The sequence below is a fragment of the Monodelphis domestica genome, chromosome 3 (assembly GCF_027887165.1).
Source record: "Monodelphis domestica isolate mMonDom1 chromosome 3, mMonDom1.pri, whole genome shotgun sequence".
Classification (NCBI taxonomy): Eukaryota; Metazoa; Chordata; class Mammalia; order Didelphimorphia; family Didelphidae; genus Monodelphis; species Monodelphis domestica.
In genome coordinates, this window is record NC_077229.1 from 25240010 (window position 1) to 25253856 (window position 13847).

Consider the following 13847-nt stretch of genomic DNA (forward strand, 5'->3'; position numbering starts at 1 on the left):
AATCACCTAATAACAAACATAAGTACTATATAATTACTTTCCATTCTACAGATTGAAAAACCGAGTCTAAAAGAATGCATAGAAACACAGATTTAGACATAGAAGGTCCTTAGAAGGACCTCTCAGGCCAGTTAGTCCCCCCCACTCTTATTTTATGGATGAAGAGACTAAGGTCCAAAGGTTTCAAAACTTATTCAAGATTACGCCACAATAAGAATTACTAAAATTTAATGAGAAATAACTGCATGACAGATACTACAATAAGTGCTTTATTGACATTATGGTATTTGATCCTCCCAACAATTGAGGAAGGTGAGTACTAGTTTGACCTCCATTTTACAGTTGAGGAGTCTGAGGCATACAAGTTGAATGACTTCTCCAGGGACATATAAGCTATTAAGTATCTGAGGTCAGATTTGAACTCCTGACTCCAGGCCCAGTGCTCTGACCATTGTGCCACCTAATAAGTAAGAGAGCCCAGATTTGAACTCAAGTTTCCTGACTCTGAGCTCCAGGTGATTTCAGTTATCCCCTTCTACTTTGATATCTTATTGGCAATATTCAGACTTAGAACCTTGATCTACTGATCATCCTGAGAAAGTTTAGGGGTGTCATTAGGCAGATTAAATGGTAGATATTATACAGTGGGGGTAGCTAGGTGGTACAGTGGATAAAGGGCTGAACCTGGAGTCGTTTTGAGTTCAAATATGGCCTCAGATAATCACTAGCTGTGTGACCCTGGGTAAGTCACTTAACCTTGTTTGGATCAGTTTCCTCATCTATAAAATGATCTGAAGAAAGAAATGGCAAACCACTTGCCTCTGCCAAGAAAACCCCAACTGGAGTCATGAAAAGTTGAACACAACTGAAGAACAAGTAACCAGCAATATACCTGGGACAAAGCAAGGACAGAGAAACTGAACCATTCCTAATTCACCTGCAAATCGTCCCCATCATCATTGTTGGGATGGGTCCCTCCTTGAGACTTCTTAACCTCAGCCACTGGGCTTCTATGTCACACACACACACACACACACACACACACACACACCCCCCACAGCAGAACTCTTTTCCCATGAAGGGCATCAGTTCATCACTCACATGAACTGGTTTCAATCGTAGGAAAAAGGAGCAGATTCGACTTTTCCCAGGCGCTCTGGCTCACCTGCATGGAGACCCAAGAAAGAGATCTCAAACAGAACTGAAAGTAGGGCTCATGAGCCTTGTATCCCCCTAAAGAGCAGCGAGGCCCCCTCTGGGAAAGTTACTCAGTCACTTTACGAATAGCAAGGAGACAGAGACTAGGCATTTTCCCTCCAACGCACACACACACACATAGAGGAAATGCTTAAAACAAAACACTTATGTACCCATTCAATGAATACTGAAAACATAAAACAATAATCCACAACAAAAGACTCCTGGATGCCAGTAAACAGATACAGAAAACCCATAAAGGACTCGTGGAAGTCCATTATGTCTATGATGCTCTCCAGGAAGGGAAAGGGGACTGTGGGAAATGTGGAGCAGATGCCACGTCCACCTAAATCCGAACTGGCCAGGCAGAAACTCACTCAAGGACTATATTGTCTGGCTAGGCAGGCGTGCCATCATCCTTACCTCCAAGAGGGGTGGCGCAGCGGCAATCACCTGCAGACCGATCAGTTCAGCTCAAGCTGCAGCCACCAAGACCAAAGCAATGGCTGACCAGTGACCCAGGTCAGGGAGAGAAGAAGGAAGTAGAAGAGAGAGCCACGGACTTGATATCCACTCCCAGACTCGTGTGTGTAGTCAGTCAGCTGACAAGCATTTCCGAAGTGACCTCTTAGTATGCTAGACTGTGTGCCAAGCTTCAGGGATCCAGAGAGAGGCAAAAGAGGGGCCTTGCCCTCAGGATGCTCACAGTCTAATGGAGGAACAATAAGCCCAAAAAGCACATACAAACAAGCTATAGACAGCGTAAATGGGAAGGCACTAAAATTAAGAGGGGATGGGAAAGGCTTTCTGTGCAAGAAGAGATTTTGGTTGGGACTTCTAAAAAGCCAGAGGAGGCAGGAGGCAGGGAAGGCAGAGGGAGAGAATTCCAAGCGTGAGGGACAGTCCGAGAAAGTGCCCAGGGCTGAGAGATGGAGGGTCTTCTCTTCCTCTCCCTAGAAGGACGAAGGCGAAATCCCAGATCCCTCTAAGCTGGAAAGAGAAAAAAACGAAGAGTGGCTGTGTTTTCTCATTTTAAACCTACTGAGTGTTAGGCTCTGTCTGGCTCAGTTGCCAATTGTCTTTGGCACGCACACACACATACACAAACCTATCATGGGGACAAAGGGACAAACCAAGGGTCTACCATGATGCATGCCCTTCAACAAGAAGCTGGAATGCATGTCGCCTGAAGTGGCCCATAGCTGCTATTACATACAGGTATGTGTGTGTGTATATACATATATATATATATATATATATATATATATATATATATATTCTACACTTAAAGAATAACAGGGAAGGCAAGGCAAGGGAAGGCAAGGCAAGGCAAGGCAAGGGAAGGCAAGGGAAGGGAAGGAAAGGCAAGGCAAGGGAAGGCAAGGCAAGGCAAGGCAAGGCAAGGGAAGGCAAGGCAAGGCAAGGCAAGGCAAGGCAAGGCAAGGGAAGGCAAAGGAAGGCAAGGCAAGGCAAGGGAAGGCAAGGCAAGGCAAGGCAAGGCAAGGGAAGGCAAGGGAAGGCAAGGGAAGGCAAGGCAAGGCAAGGGAAGGCAAGGCAAGGCAAGGCAAGGGAAGGGAAGGGAAGGGAAGGGAAGGAAAGGCAAGGCAAGGCAAAGCAAGGGAAGGGAAGGCAAGGCAAGGCAAGGCAAGGCAAGGGAAGGCAAGGGAAGGCAAGGGAAGGCAAGGCAAGGCAAGGGAAGGCAAGGGAAGGCAAGGCAAGGCAAGGCAAGGCAAGGGAAGGCAAGGGAAGGCAAGGGAAGGCAAGGCAAGGCAAGGCAAGGCAAGGCAAGGGAAGGGAAGGGAAGGGAAGGAAAGGCAGGGCAAGGCAAGGCAAGGCAAGGGGAGAGATATGATAGGGGAAGGGGAGGGAAGGGACGAAGACTATTTTAAGCATCTACCATATGCTAGACACTGCTCAAGATTTGATAAATATTGTCTCACTTGATCCAAATACCTCATTTTAAAGAGTATGAATCTGAGGACCAGAGAGGAAGAGATATGCTTAAAGTTACCCAGGCAGTAAGGGGCAGGACAGAATGGAACTCACCTGTTCTAGATCCAAATCCAATTTTCTTTCCTCTGAATTAATTTGCCTTTTTTCTACCTGTTCTGAGCCTAGAAGCACATGGTGATACCTTCACTTCTGCTTTTCTAAGTACAATTGACAAAGCACTGAGTTAGAGGTAAAGAACCTAGCTTGGAATCTTGGCTCTGACACTTACTTCCTCAATACCTTGGGTAAGTCACTTCACTTTCCCTCCTTAAAATGAGGGAGTTGACCTGGATGATCCTTAAAGACTCCTTCTCATTATTATTCTAGGCATACACATATAAGAATATGTGAAATATAAGGGTGGAAGTCAATTGAATCCATTAACCCCAACCCAATTGAAATGAACCAACCAAATACTCTATACCAAGATGTTTATCATGTGAGAACCCACCTACTGAATCAACCAATCAAAGGACATTGAGCTAAGTGTGAACCACCCAGTTAGTCAAGTTGGGAAGGAATAAAATATTTCCACCTACTAGATGAAATGAAATGACCATACACAGGAAGTGTGCTGCTATTGGTTGAGGAGACAATCATGCTCTGTGGAACACGTATAAAATAATTGTTATAGTATTAATGACCGCATTTATGAGGAACTTTGAGATTTACAAAGCACTTTACAAATAACTCATTTTTATCCTCACAACATCCCTGGGAGGTAAATGCTATTATTATCTGTGTTTTACAGCTAAAGAAAACTGAGGCGTATAGAGGTTAAATGACTTGTCCAGAGCCACAAGGCTGCTAAGTATCTGAAGTAGGATTTGAATGCAGTTCTTCCTGACTCCACATCTAGTATTCTATTCACAGTACCACCTAGCTGCCTCTAATATACTCCAGACTCATGAATTCTAGTGGTGAGCCAGGAGAGAGCAGAAGTAGCCAAGCCACCGAGAGGGGATTTCTAAGGGGAAACCTGTTTCTTTCCCATAATCCCTAGTCTTGGTCAGAAAAAGACCTACAAAACTTTGAAAGAGCCTTAAGATTTGGACTTTCCATAGACATCTTAGCAGTGTCCCTAGAATAGCAGTGACTGGTAAGTAGTGTCTACATCTGGGGCTAAGGACACACTAGGCTCTGAGGAAAGGCAGCTTCAGAGCCATATGAGAATCCAAAAAGAAAACTACAACAACCCTAAGTGGAATTTCACAAAGAACCAAAGGAGGGGGGCAAAAAGACATCCAAGAACTATAAGTAACTGCCTCCTAGTACACAAATTTATCCTTATTTTCCCCTAGACTCTTTGTGTATTTGTGGGAGTCTCTTTATTCTTTGGAAGCCTAGGGGTGTTTTATTTTAAACCAACTCTTCTTACCAGACCACCTTACTAAATACCACTATTAAATTATTTTTTTCAGTTACATATAGAAACAATTTTTGACAATTGTTTTCTGACATTTTAAGTTTCCAATTTTCTCCCCCTTCCCTTCCTTAGCCATCCTCTGAGGAGGTAAGTAGTCTGATGTGGGTTATATCAGTGCTTTCATACAACATGTTTCTATATTGCTCATATCATGATAGAAGATAAATATCACACATGCAAAAAAAACTCTTAAAGGAAATGAAATGAAGGATGGCATGCTTTGATCTGCAGACTTCAATAATTCCTTCTTATTGTGCAATTCTTGTTATTAATATATGTTATTATTTTATTATTATTATTTTACTTATTTTTATTATATATATACACTACTTTGGACAGCATTTTTCATCATGAGTCCCTTGTGGTTATCTTGGAACCTTGCTTTGCTGATAATGACTTGGTACTTCACATCTGATCATTGTATAATTGTATTTGTATAATTTAAATAATTTGTATATTTCTGAAACTGTATACAGTGTTCTGGTTCTGCTCACTTCACTTTGTATCAGTTTATATAAGTCTTTCTAAGTTTTCCTGAACTCATCCTGTTTATCATTTCTTATGTCACAATAGTATTCCATTGCAATCATTCACTATAACTTACTCCCCAAGTGATGGAGAGCCCCTCTCTTTCCAATTCTTTGTCACTACAAAAAAGAATTGCTAAAAATATTTTTATACAGGTAGATCCTTCCACACTTCTCTCTGATCTCTTTGGGATACAGACCTAGTAGTGGTGTTGCTGAGTCAAAGGATAATCATAGTTTCCTGGCCCTTTGAGCTTGGTTCCATACGCTCTCTGGAATGGTTGTATCAGTTCGCAGTTCCACCAATAGTGTATTAGTGTCCCAAACTTCCTGCATCTCCTCCAATATTTATCATTTTCATTTTTGGTCATGTCAGCCAACCTGAGAGGAGTGAAGTAAATGATAATCAAATTTTGCAGGCTAATTCAAATTAAGTGATAATCGATAGACAAAACATGCTGGTAAGAGTCTGTGAGTCATGGTATTAAAGGAGCCACTCCCCGTCTCCCCCTTCAATCCATCTGGGTTACTCTTAGGAGCTGGAGGGAGATGAGTCACAGCTGTCTGTCCTCTGGGGATCAAGTGAAAGTGAAATAGCTTCAGAGGGATCCTAGGGGACCCTAGCTTCAGAGCTGGTGCTAAAAATATAGACAAAATAAATAAAAGGTAAATGGGAAAGAGAACTGGGAAATCAGTGAGATCTTTACAGTAGTGAAATAAGTGGCGTCACCATCCTGTTATCAGAGAACCAAGCCACGAAAGGATGGGACGTGGCCTCAGTATGTTCTGAAGAGGGAGGGAGGGTAGAGAATGAGGAGGGAAAAGGCTGTAGAGACTCCCCTCCCCAGATTCCAGGCAGCTGCAATGAAGTTCCCAGGCTGTGCTGACAAACACAGGGCTCGTCTGGTGCCCTGACATACTGGATTTCTTAAAATACCAGCAGCTTCCCTGGCAGCAGCTCAGGAGAACGTTTCTCACACAATCAGACAGTTGCTAAGGTAGAGGACATCTCATTATTCACACTGTAGTCTAGTCGTTTGGGGGATGGATGGGGAAGAACCAGTCAGAAACCACCAGAGTTCTTTTTACCTATGACCCACACACACACACACACACACACACACACACACACACACACACACACACACCACACCACACCAAAGTGCTGACAGCAGCATCCAAAGCCCATGGCGCTCCTCCTCCCACTCCTCCATCTTGCCCTCATCCCAACTGATCATCCAGGAAGTTTAGTCAATGCCAAATTGGACTGAGGCAGATCTCTCAATTGTTGCAGCCTTGGGGGATGGAATCAGCCTGGAACTAAAAGTCAGGGGATCCAGGTTCCAGGCTGGGCTCTAAGACTCTGGACAAATCATGCCGGCTCGGGTTTCACAGAAGGCCCATTTTTTCCCCAAACTGAAGTTTCTTCATCTTCAAAATAAAAGTATAAAATAAGATGGCTCTTAAAGCTCCCTTCTCATTCTAGCGTTCAAGGTTCTAAAATTCCTTTTCTAGTACTGAAATTCTCTACTCTAAAAAACATCTCAGCTCATCTAACCTTCTCTGTCCTATGGATAAAGCTCTGATGATCTGCATCCTAATTGATAACAGCCTTACTTTGTAATTGTAAATTCTTAAAACTATGCTAGGCAACATGGAAGACAAAAAAGGAGAACTCAAAGATTAAATGAGTGGATTTAAGAGTCATCCTTGAGAGATGGTAGGTAGCTTAATAGATAGAGAGCCAGGTCCAAAGATAAGAGGTCCTGGGTTCAAATCTGATCCCAAACACTTCCTGGCTGGGTGACCCTGGGCAAGTCACTTAACCGCCCATTGCCTAGCCCTTACCATTCTTCTGCTTTGGAACCAAAACACAGTATTGATTTTTTTTTTAATTTTTAGAGTCATCCATAACTCTTCCCTCCCTTCACTCCCCACTGTCAAATCTTGTCATTTCTGCCACCACAATATTTCTCACATCCAGTCAATCTCCTCACTCATGTGACAATATCATTGTTCATCTAACTTATTACAAAAGCCTCCGAAATAGTCTCCCTAACTCAAATCCCTCTTTCCCTTTCTAATTTATCCTCTACGCAGCTGCCAAAGGACATTCCTCAGGTAAAGGTGTGACCTCAAGTTGGCATGAGCCTCCTGAAGAAATTCTGAAAGCTCCCTATGACCTCTAAGATTAAATAGAGTCTCCTCCATTTGGTTCTTAAAATGCTTCCCAAGAGGCAGCTGGGTGGCTCTGTGGATAGGGAACCAGGCCTATTAGATTGACTAAAATGATTAAAGGACAAAATAATGTAAGTTATAGGGGATGTGAGAAAATGGGGACACTAATACATTAGTGGTGGAACTGTGAACTAATCCAACCATTTTGGAGAACAATCTGGAATTATACTCAAAGAGTTCTAAAATTGCATAACTTTTGGCTCACTAATGCCACTCTTAGGCTAATTTTCTAAGGTGATCAGGGAAAAAGGAAAAAAGAACCTATATGGTCTAAAATACTTATATCGGCTCTCTTTATGGTGGCAAAGAAGTAGAAATTAAGGGGATGCCCATCAATTGAGGAATCACTAAACAAGTCGTGGCATATGATTGTGATGGAATACTATGCACTGTAAGAAATGATGAGCAAGTTAATTTAAAAGAAAAACATGGAAAGACCTATATGAAATGATGAAGAGTGAAATGAGCAGAACCTAGAGAACATTGCATACAATAACAGAAATATTGTTTGAAGAATGGCTTGTGCGTATCTGTATCTACCTCCAGAGAACTGATAAATAGAAATAAGGCAGACATATATTTATATATGTTTTGTCAAATGATGCATTCTCTGGTGCAAGGAGAGAGGGAGAAAGGGACATACCTGAGAATTTCATTGTAACAAACAAAAAAATTAATTTAATTTTTAAATAAAATAAACATGTTAAGATCCTACTATGTGCCAGGCACTGTGCTAAGCACTGGGGATACAAAAGGTACACAAGATTTGGCTCCCCTCAAGGAACCAAATGATTTCTAAAATATGTTACAAAAGCTAGGTGAAGAGGGAAATAACAAGCCTCCATGCCAAACCTATTCTCCATGTTATGTGTCTCTCAGCTGACTATATGAATAGAGCCCAAGAAAAGCCTGTTTGATTCACAGAAAGAGTGAAGGAAGGGAGGAAGGGAAGGAGGGAGGAAGGGAGGGAGGAAGGGAGGGAGGAAGGGAGGAAGGGAGGAAGGGAGGAAGGAAGGAAGGAAGGAAGGAAGGAAGGAAGGAAGGAAGGAAGGAAGGAAGGAAGGAAGGAAGGAAGGAAGGAAGGAAGGAAGGAAGGAAGGAAGGAAGGAAGGAAGGAAGGAAGGAAGGAAGGAAGGAAGGAAGGAAGGAAGGAAGGAAGGAAGGAAAGAAGGAAGGAAGAAAGGAAGGAAGGAAGGAAAGAAGGAAGGAAGGAAGGAAGGAAGGAAGGAAGGAAGGAAGGAAGAGAGGGAGGGAGGGAGGAAGGGAGGGAGGAAGGAAGGAAGGAAGGAAGGAAGGAAGGAAGGAAGGAAGGAAGGAAGGAAGGAAGGAAGGAAGGAAGGAAGGAAGGAAGGAAGGAAGGAAGGAAGGAAGGAAGGAAGGAAGGAAGGAAGGAAGGAAGAGAGGGAGGGAGGGAGGAAGGGAGGAAGGGAGGAAGGAAGGAAGGAAGGAAGGAAGGAAGGAAGGAAGGAAGGAAGGAAGGAAGGAAGGAAGGAAGGAAGGAAGGAAGGAAGCAAGGAAAGGAGGGAGGGAGGGAGGGAGGGAGGAAGGGAGGGAGGGAGGAAGGAAGGAAAGAAGGAAGGAAGGAAGCAAGGAAAGGAGGGAGGGAGGGAGGGAGGGAGGGAGGGAGGAATGAAGGAACAAATGAAGGAATTGAGGAATGAGAGAATGAGGGAAGGAGAAAAGGAGGAGCGATTGGATCTGGGAAGACTGATTGGGAGCTACTGAAGTCATCAAGTCAAAGAAGGATTTGAACCCAGGTTGTGGCCAATGGAAAAGAGAGGAAAGAAGGGAAACAAGGATGCCACAAAGGAAGAAGCAATGAAACATCTGTGATTCCAAGTTTCCCTTTGGCTCTAGCAGCTACTTAGCCCTGGGGCCAGACCAATATGGCCCAGGTCACTCAGCCCTTCTCCTTATGAGCTCCAGCTGCAATAGCCAGTGCCAAACTGACCAAAATAATGTCCACCAAAATCCATCATCCTGACACCGTGTCCATTACAGCCACTCGATGTTAAAGGGAGTGCCAGAGGGAATGATGGTCACATGACTAATTCGGGGCTAAGTGCCAATTAATGACCAGGCCCCTCTTTTCTAGCCATTTCTGGGTTAATGGCCTCATAAAAAGCAAGCACTATTCTTTTCATTTCATTTTAATTTTATAATCATTGTGCTTAACAACCACAGGGAGAGCCAAGAGCTCCCTGCATCCTCCCAGAGAGCTGTCTGACCATGAGCTTCAGGGCCTGACCCCTCTTGAAAGAAAGACCTTTTGAGAAGGGAGGGACTTTAGAGGTCTTCTAAGCCTACTCTCTTTTTGCCCTGGTGAAACACAATTTAGTGGGATGGGGTAGGAAGAAAGTATGGGGGGAGGAGAGTAGAAATGAAGCCTTTGGGGGTTACAATTGTGTCACAGAATTCAAAGATGGAGAAGGACTCTTGATAGTAAACAGCCTGTTGATATGGATGAAATATTGATCTTCAAGCTATTCAAGGATCCTGGTTCTGAGACTTACTCTCTTTATGACCTTGGACAAGTCATTCACCCTAGGTTATTTGGCTTTTTTGGACGTCAGCTTTGTCACTTACTAACTATACTTTGTACAACTCCCCTGACATTTGTTTGCTCTTCCATCAAATAAAGTTGTCCTGCCATATTATAGAAGCAGAGGTCCAGGGCTGGAAGGGAGCTCAGAGGAAAACTGGTCCAACCCCCTCATTGTACAAATGAAGATACTGAAGACATAAGAGACTGTCGTGCTTAAGGTCACAAGGGTAGTGAGTGAGAGCGCTAAGGTTTGAATCCAAGTTGTACTGCTCCACATTCTACCCACTTTCTCACAGCTCTACATTCCCTACTAAGATTCCATCTAGCTCTAACTCCTCTGGCATTCACTCAGAGAGGGAGTCAGTCAATAAATATTTGTTAAGGGCCTATTATGTGCCAGGCACCAGGCTAAGCCCCATGTTTTCTTTTTGTTTTTTAAACCCTCACCTTCCATCTTGGAGTCAACCCTGTGTACTGGTTCCAAGGCAGAAGAGTGGTAAGGGCTAGACAATGGGGGTCAAGTGACTTGCCCAGGGTCACACAGCTAGGAAGTGGCTGAGGCCAGATTTGAACCTAGTTCCTCCCATATCTAGGCCTGACTCTTAATCCACTGAGCCATCCAGGCCCCATCTTTTCTGAGAGACCTGAGAACAGGTTTTTGTAGGAAGACAACAGAATTAGAAGAACATCGATATGGAGTTAGATGGGAGCTCAGAGGTCCTCTAGTCCAACCCTTTCCTTTTATAGATGTGGAAACTAAGGCTCACTGAGAGAAAATCATAACAATAGTAATAGTTAACATTTATTTAGTGCCTACTATGTACCAGGCACTGTGCTAAGTGCTTTACAGGCTTTATCGCATTTTAATCTCACAAGAATCCTAGAAGGCAGGTTCTATGATTATCACTATTTAACAGATGAGGAAACTAAAGGAAACAGGGAGTAAGAGATTTGTCTGGGGCCATACTAGTATGTATGTAGTAACTGTAGGAGTTTAGATTTGAACTCAGGACTTCTTGATAATGGTAAACATGATATCCAAACCTAGTTCTCATTCTAAATCCAAAACCATCATGTACTACCTCTTTTAAAAACAGACACTATAGTTTGGAAGCTTTTAGACTTGAGTCTAAAAGTTCAAAGGAAGGGAAGGGATGAAAAGAAAATGTTCAGCCTATCTCTGGACCTTGAACTTCATAGATAAATGATAGGATAAACATAGAATGATTTAAAGGTCTCAAAACAGGAAGACCAAAAACCAACTTTCATCAACAGGAAGGAAGGAAGGAAGGAAGGAAGGAAGGAAGGAAGGAAGGAAAGAAGGGAGGAAGGGAGGAAGGGAGGGAGGGAGGGAGGGAGGGAGGGAGGGAGGGAGGAAGGAAGGAAGGGAGGAAGGAAGGAAGGAAGGAAGGAAGGAAGGAAGGAAGGAAGGAAGGAAGGAAGGAAGGAAGGAAGGAAGGAAGGAAGGAAGGAAGGAAGGAAGGAAGGAAGGAAGGAAGGAAGGAAGGAAGGAAGGAAGGAAGGAAGGAAGGAAGGAAGGAAGGAAGGAAGGAAGGAAGGAAGGAAGGAAGGAGACTTTACCAAGATCTTACTACATAATGGGGAAACAAAACAAAATGAAAGGCAGTTCTTGCCCACAAGGAACTGACATTCTCATTGGGGATCTCAACACATACTGGAGAATGGCAGTCAGGGAAGGGATATTTGGTCAGAGAAATCTCAAAAGTGGTAAAACAACATATACAGCAGTCACCTGAAGTCACCTTTTAAGAAGTAAAAGTACAATTGATTAGATTATTATGTTAGAGCAAGAAATGGAAAGGTTGGAGGTAAAGGGCTACATGCTTACATGGCAGCCAGATGGCAAGATGGCCTTAGTGGCCAGTTTGGAAGCATTATGAAGGCAAAGAAATTTCAATGAGCACAACCAATCCAATGAACACAACCAATTTCGCAAATATTCTGGGGGCCAAACTCAGTCACCAACCAGGGTACATCCCTAAAGCCTTCTGAGATCTGAGAATCCAGTACAGAAAAAAAGCCTATAACATCATCTAATATGAACCCTAAATTTTTACAGATAAGCCTGAAGGAGGGTAAGGTGACTTGGCTAAGGTCATATAGAAAGTAAACAGCAAATCCAAGTCTTCTGACTTCAAGTTCAGGGCTTATTTGGCTGGATAATCTTACCCTGTCATAAATGAGTTAGAGCAATCTTAGCCAAAGCTAGTGTCCTCCCTTTGCTATTGTGCAGATTGTTTTTATTTTGTAATGAAAAGTTATAAGTTCCCTTTGAGAAAAAAAAAATTTAAGGGTAAGAAATTTGCTGCCTCCCAGAATCCAGAGACTGAACTTCTTGTGGAAGATGCCATGGAGATGCCTGCAGAGACTGCATGCTGCTCCAGGAGTTACTGAGCAAAACTGATTGTGCAGAACCGAAATTTGGGGGGATGAATACATTTGTTTATATGTACTCTGTTGTACCAAAGGGGATTGCCCCCTAATTGGTTTTGTTCTTGATTCCGTTGTGTTTCCTTATCCCCAAGTTGCTGCATTTTCCCTGTGTAAAATTGTATGTACCTTAGTTAATTATGTTTAAAATGATCCACTGGGGAGGCTGGTCTCCCAAAGGATCACAGGGAGGTGAATGTGCAGATGGAAAATTTGAAACATCTGAGCTACATTCCCAGCATCATTTTAAGTTACGTCCTCATTTTACATGAAGATGCTTAGGAGATAAATTTCGTTGAGAGTCACACTGCGAGGCTCTTTTTTTCAGAGCTTGGGCTTTTGGTAAAGTGCTGCAGGTGTGAGTCTCCAGCTCTCTTTGCTCTGCTCACTTGACTGAAAGAACCTTTTTCCTTTCCCTTTGTTATTATTATTATTATTAAAATCCTACACCATTATACCTCTCATTTGCCTTTCTATATATTATCCGTACATGGTGACTTAAATGTTGTTTCTACCATTAGACCATGAGTTCCTTGAGGGCAGTGAGTAATCATGGGTTTTGCCTCTCTTTTGATCCCCTTCTTAACATAATGCCTGGCACAGAGTAAGAACTTCACAAACAATTCACATCTACTGGTTCACCTTTCATCAAGGATTGTGACTTGAATGTGTTCTCTGAAGGTTCGCCGAATCCCAGAATTTCAGATCTTGAAGGGAATTTAGCAGCTATGCAATACAATTCATACATAAGCAAGAATACCCAACAACATCTTGGGCAAGTGGTCATCAAATCTCCAATTTAAAACTTCCATGGAGAGCAGATAGATGGTGCTATTGTACAGAGAGCACTGGACATGGAGTCATCTTCCAGAGTTCGAATCTAGCCTCAGACACTTACTAGCTATATGACCCAGGACAAGTCACTTAAGCATGTTTGCTTCAGTTTCCTCAGCTAGAAAATAAATTAGAGAAAGAAATGGCGGACAATTCCAGTATCTTTGCCATGAAAATCCCAAATGGAGTCATGAAGAGTTGGGCATAAATGAAAAATAACTGAGCAAAACAGTGAGAGCTAGCCCAGTACCCCTCAAGGCAGCCCACTCCCACATTGGGGAGATTGTTAGAAAGTTCTTCTGATTTAGTTTGGGGGCAGGGTGTCCCCAGACACTAAGTCTCAGTTTAGTTCTTTGTCTTCCCCACTGTTCCTGGTTCCCTTCTCTAAGATTCAAGAGAACAAACTGGGTCCTTTTTCTTTGGGGCAGCCCTTCGCAATCTCAAATATTGTTCTCTGTGCCCCTGAGTCATATCTTCTGGCTGAACATTGTCAATTGCTTACAATCTGATCCTCCAAGGATGGGTGTGCCAATATTATTTACCATTCTAGTTGCCCTCATCTGAACACATTCAATGTTCTTCCTAAATTGAGGCAGCCAGCACTGAACTCAACAGCAGGACCATGACCTGACTAATC

At 43.0% G+C, this 13847-nt stretch overlaps 1 long non-coding RNA gene across 1 annotated transcript in view; it reads right to left on the bottom strand.

The window, feature by feature from the left end:
- Positions 1 to 1044: 1044 nt before the first annotated feature.
- LOC130458197 (uncharacterized) overlaps positions 1045 to 13847 on the bottom strand; it is a 29042-nt gene continuing 16239 nt past the window's right edge. The window contains exons 2-3 of the long non-coding RNA XR_008917285.1: positions 5343 to 5523; positions 1045 to 2187 (exon numbers count right to left, since the gene is read on the bottom strand). This is a non-coding gene — a long non-coding RNA (uncharacterized LOC130458197). The remainder of the gene's footprint in view (positions 2188 to 5342; positions 5524 to 13847) is intronic.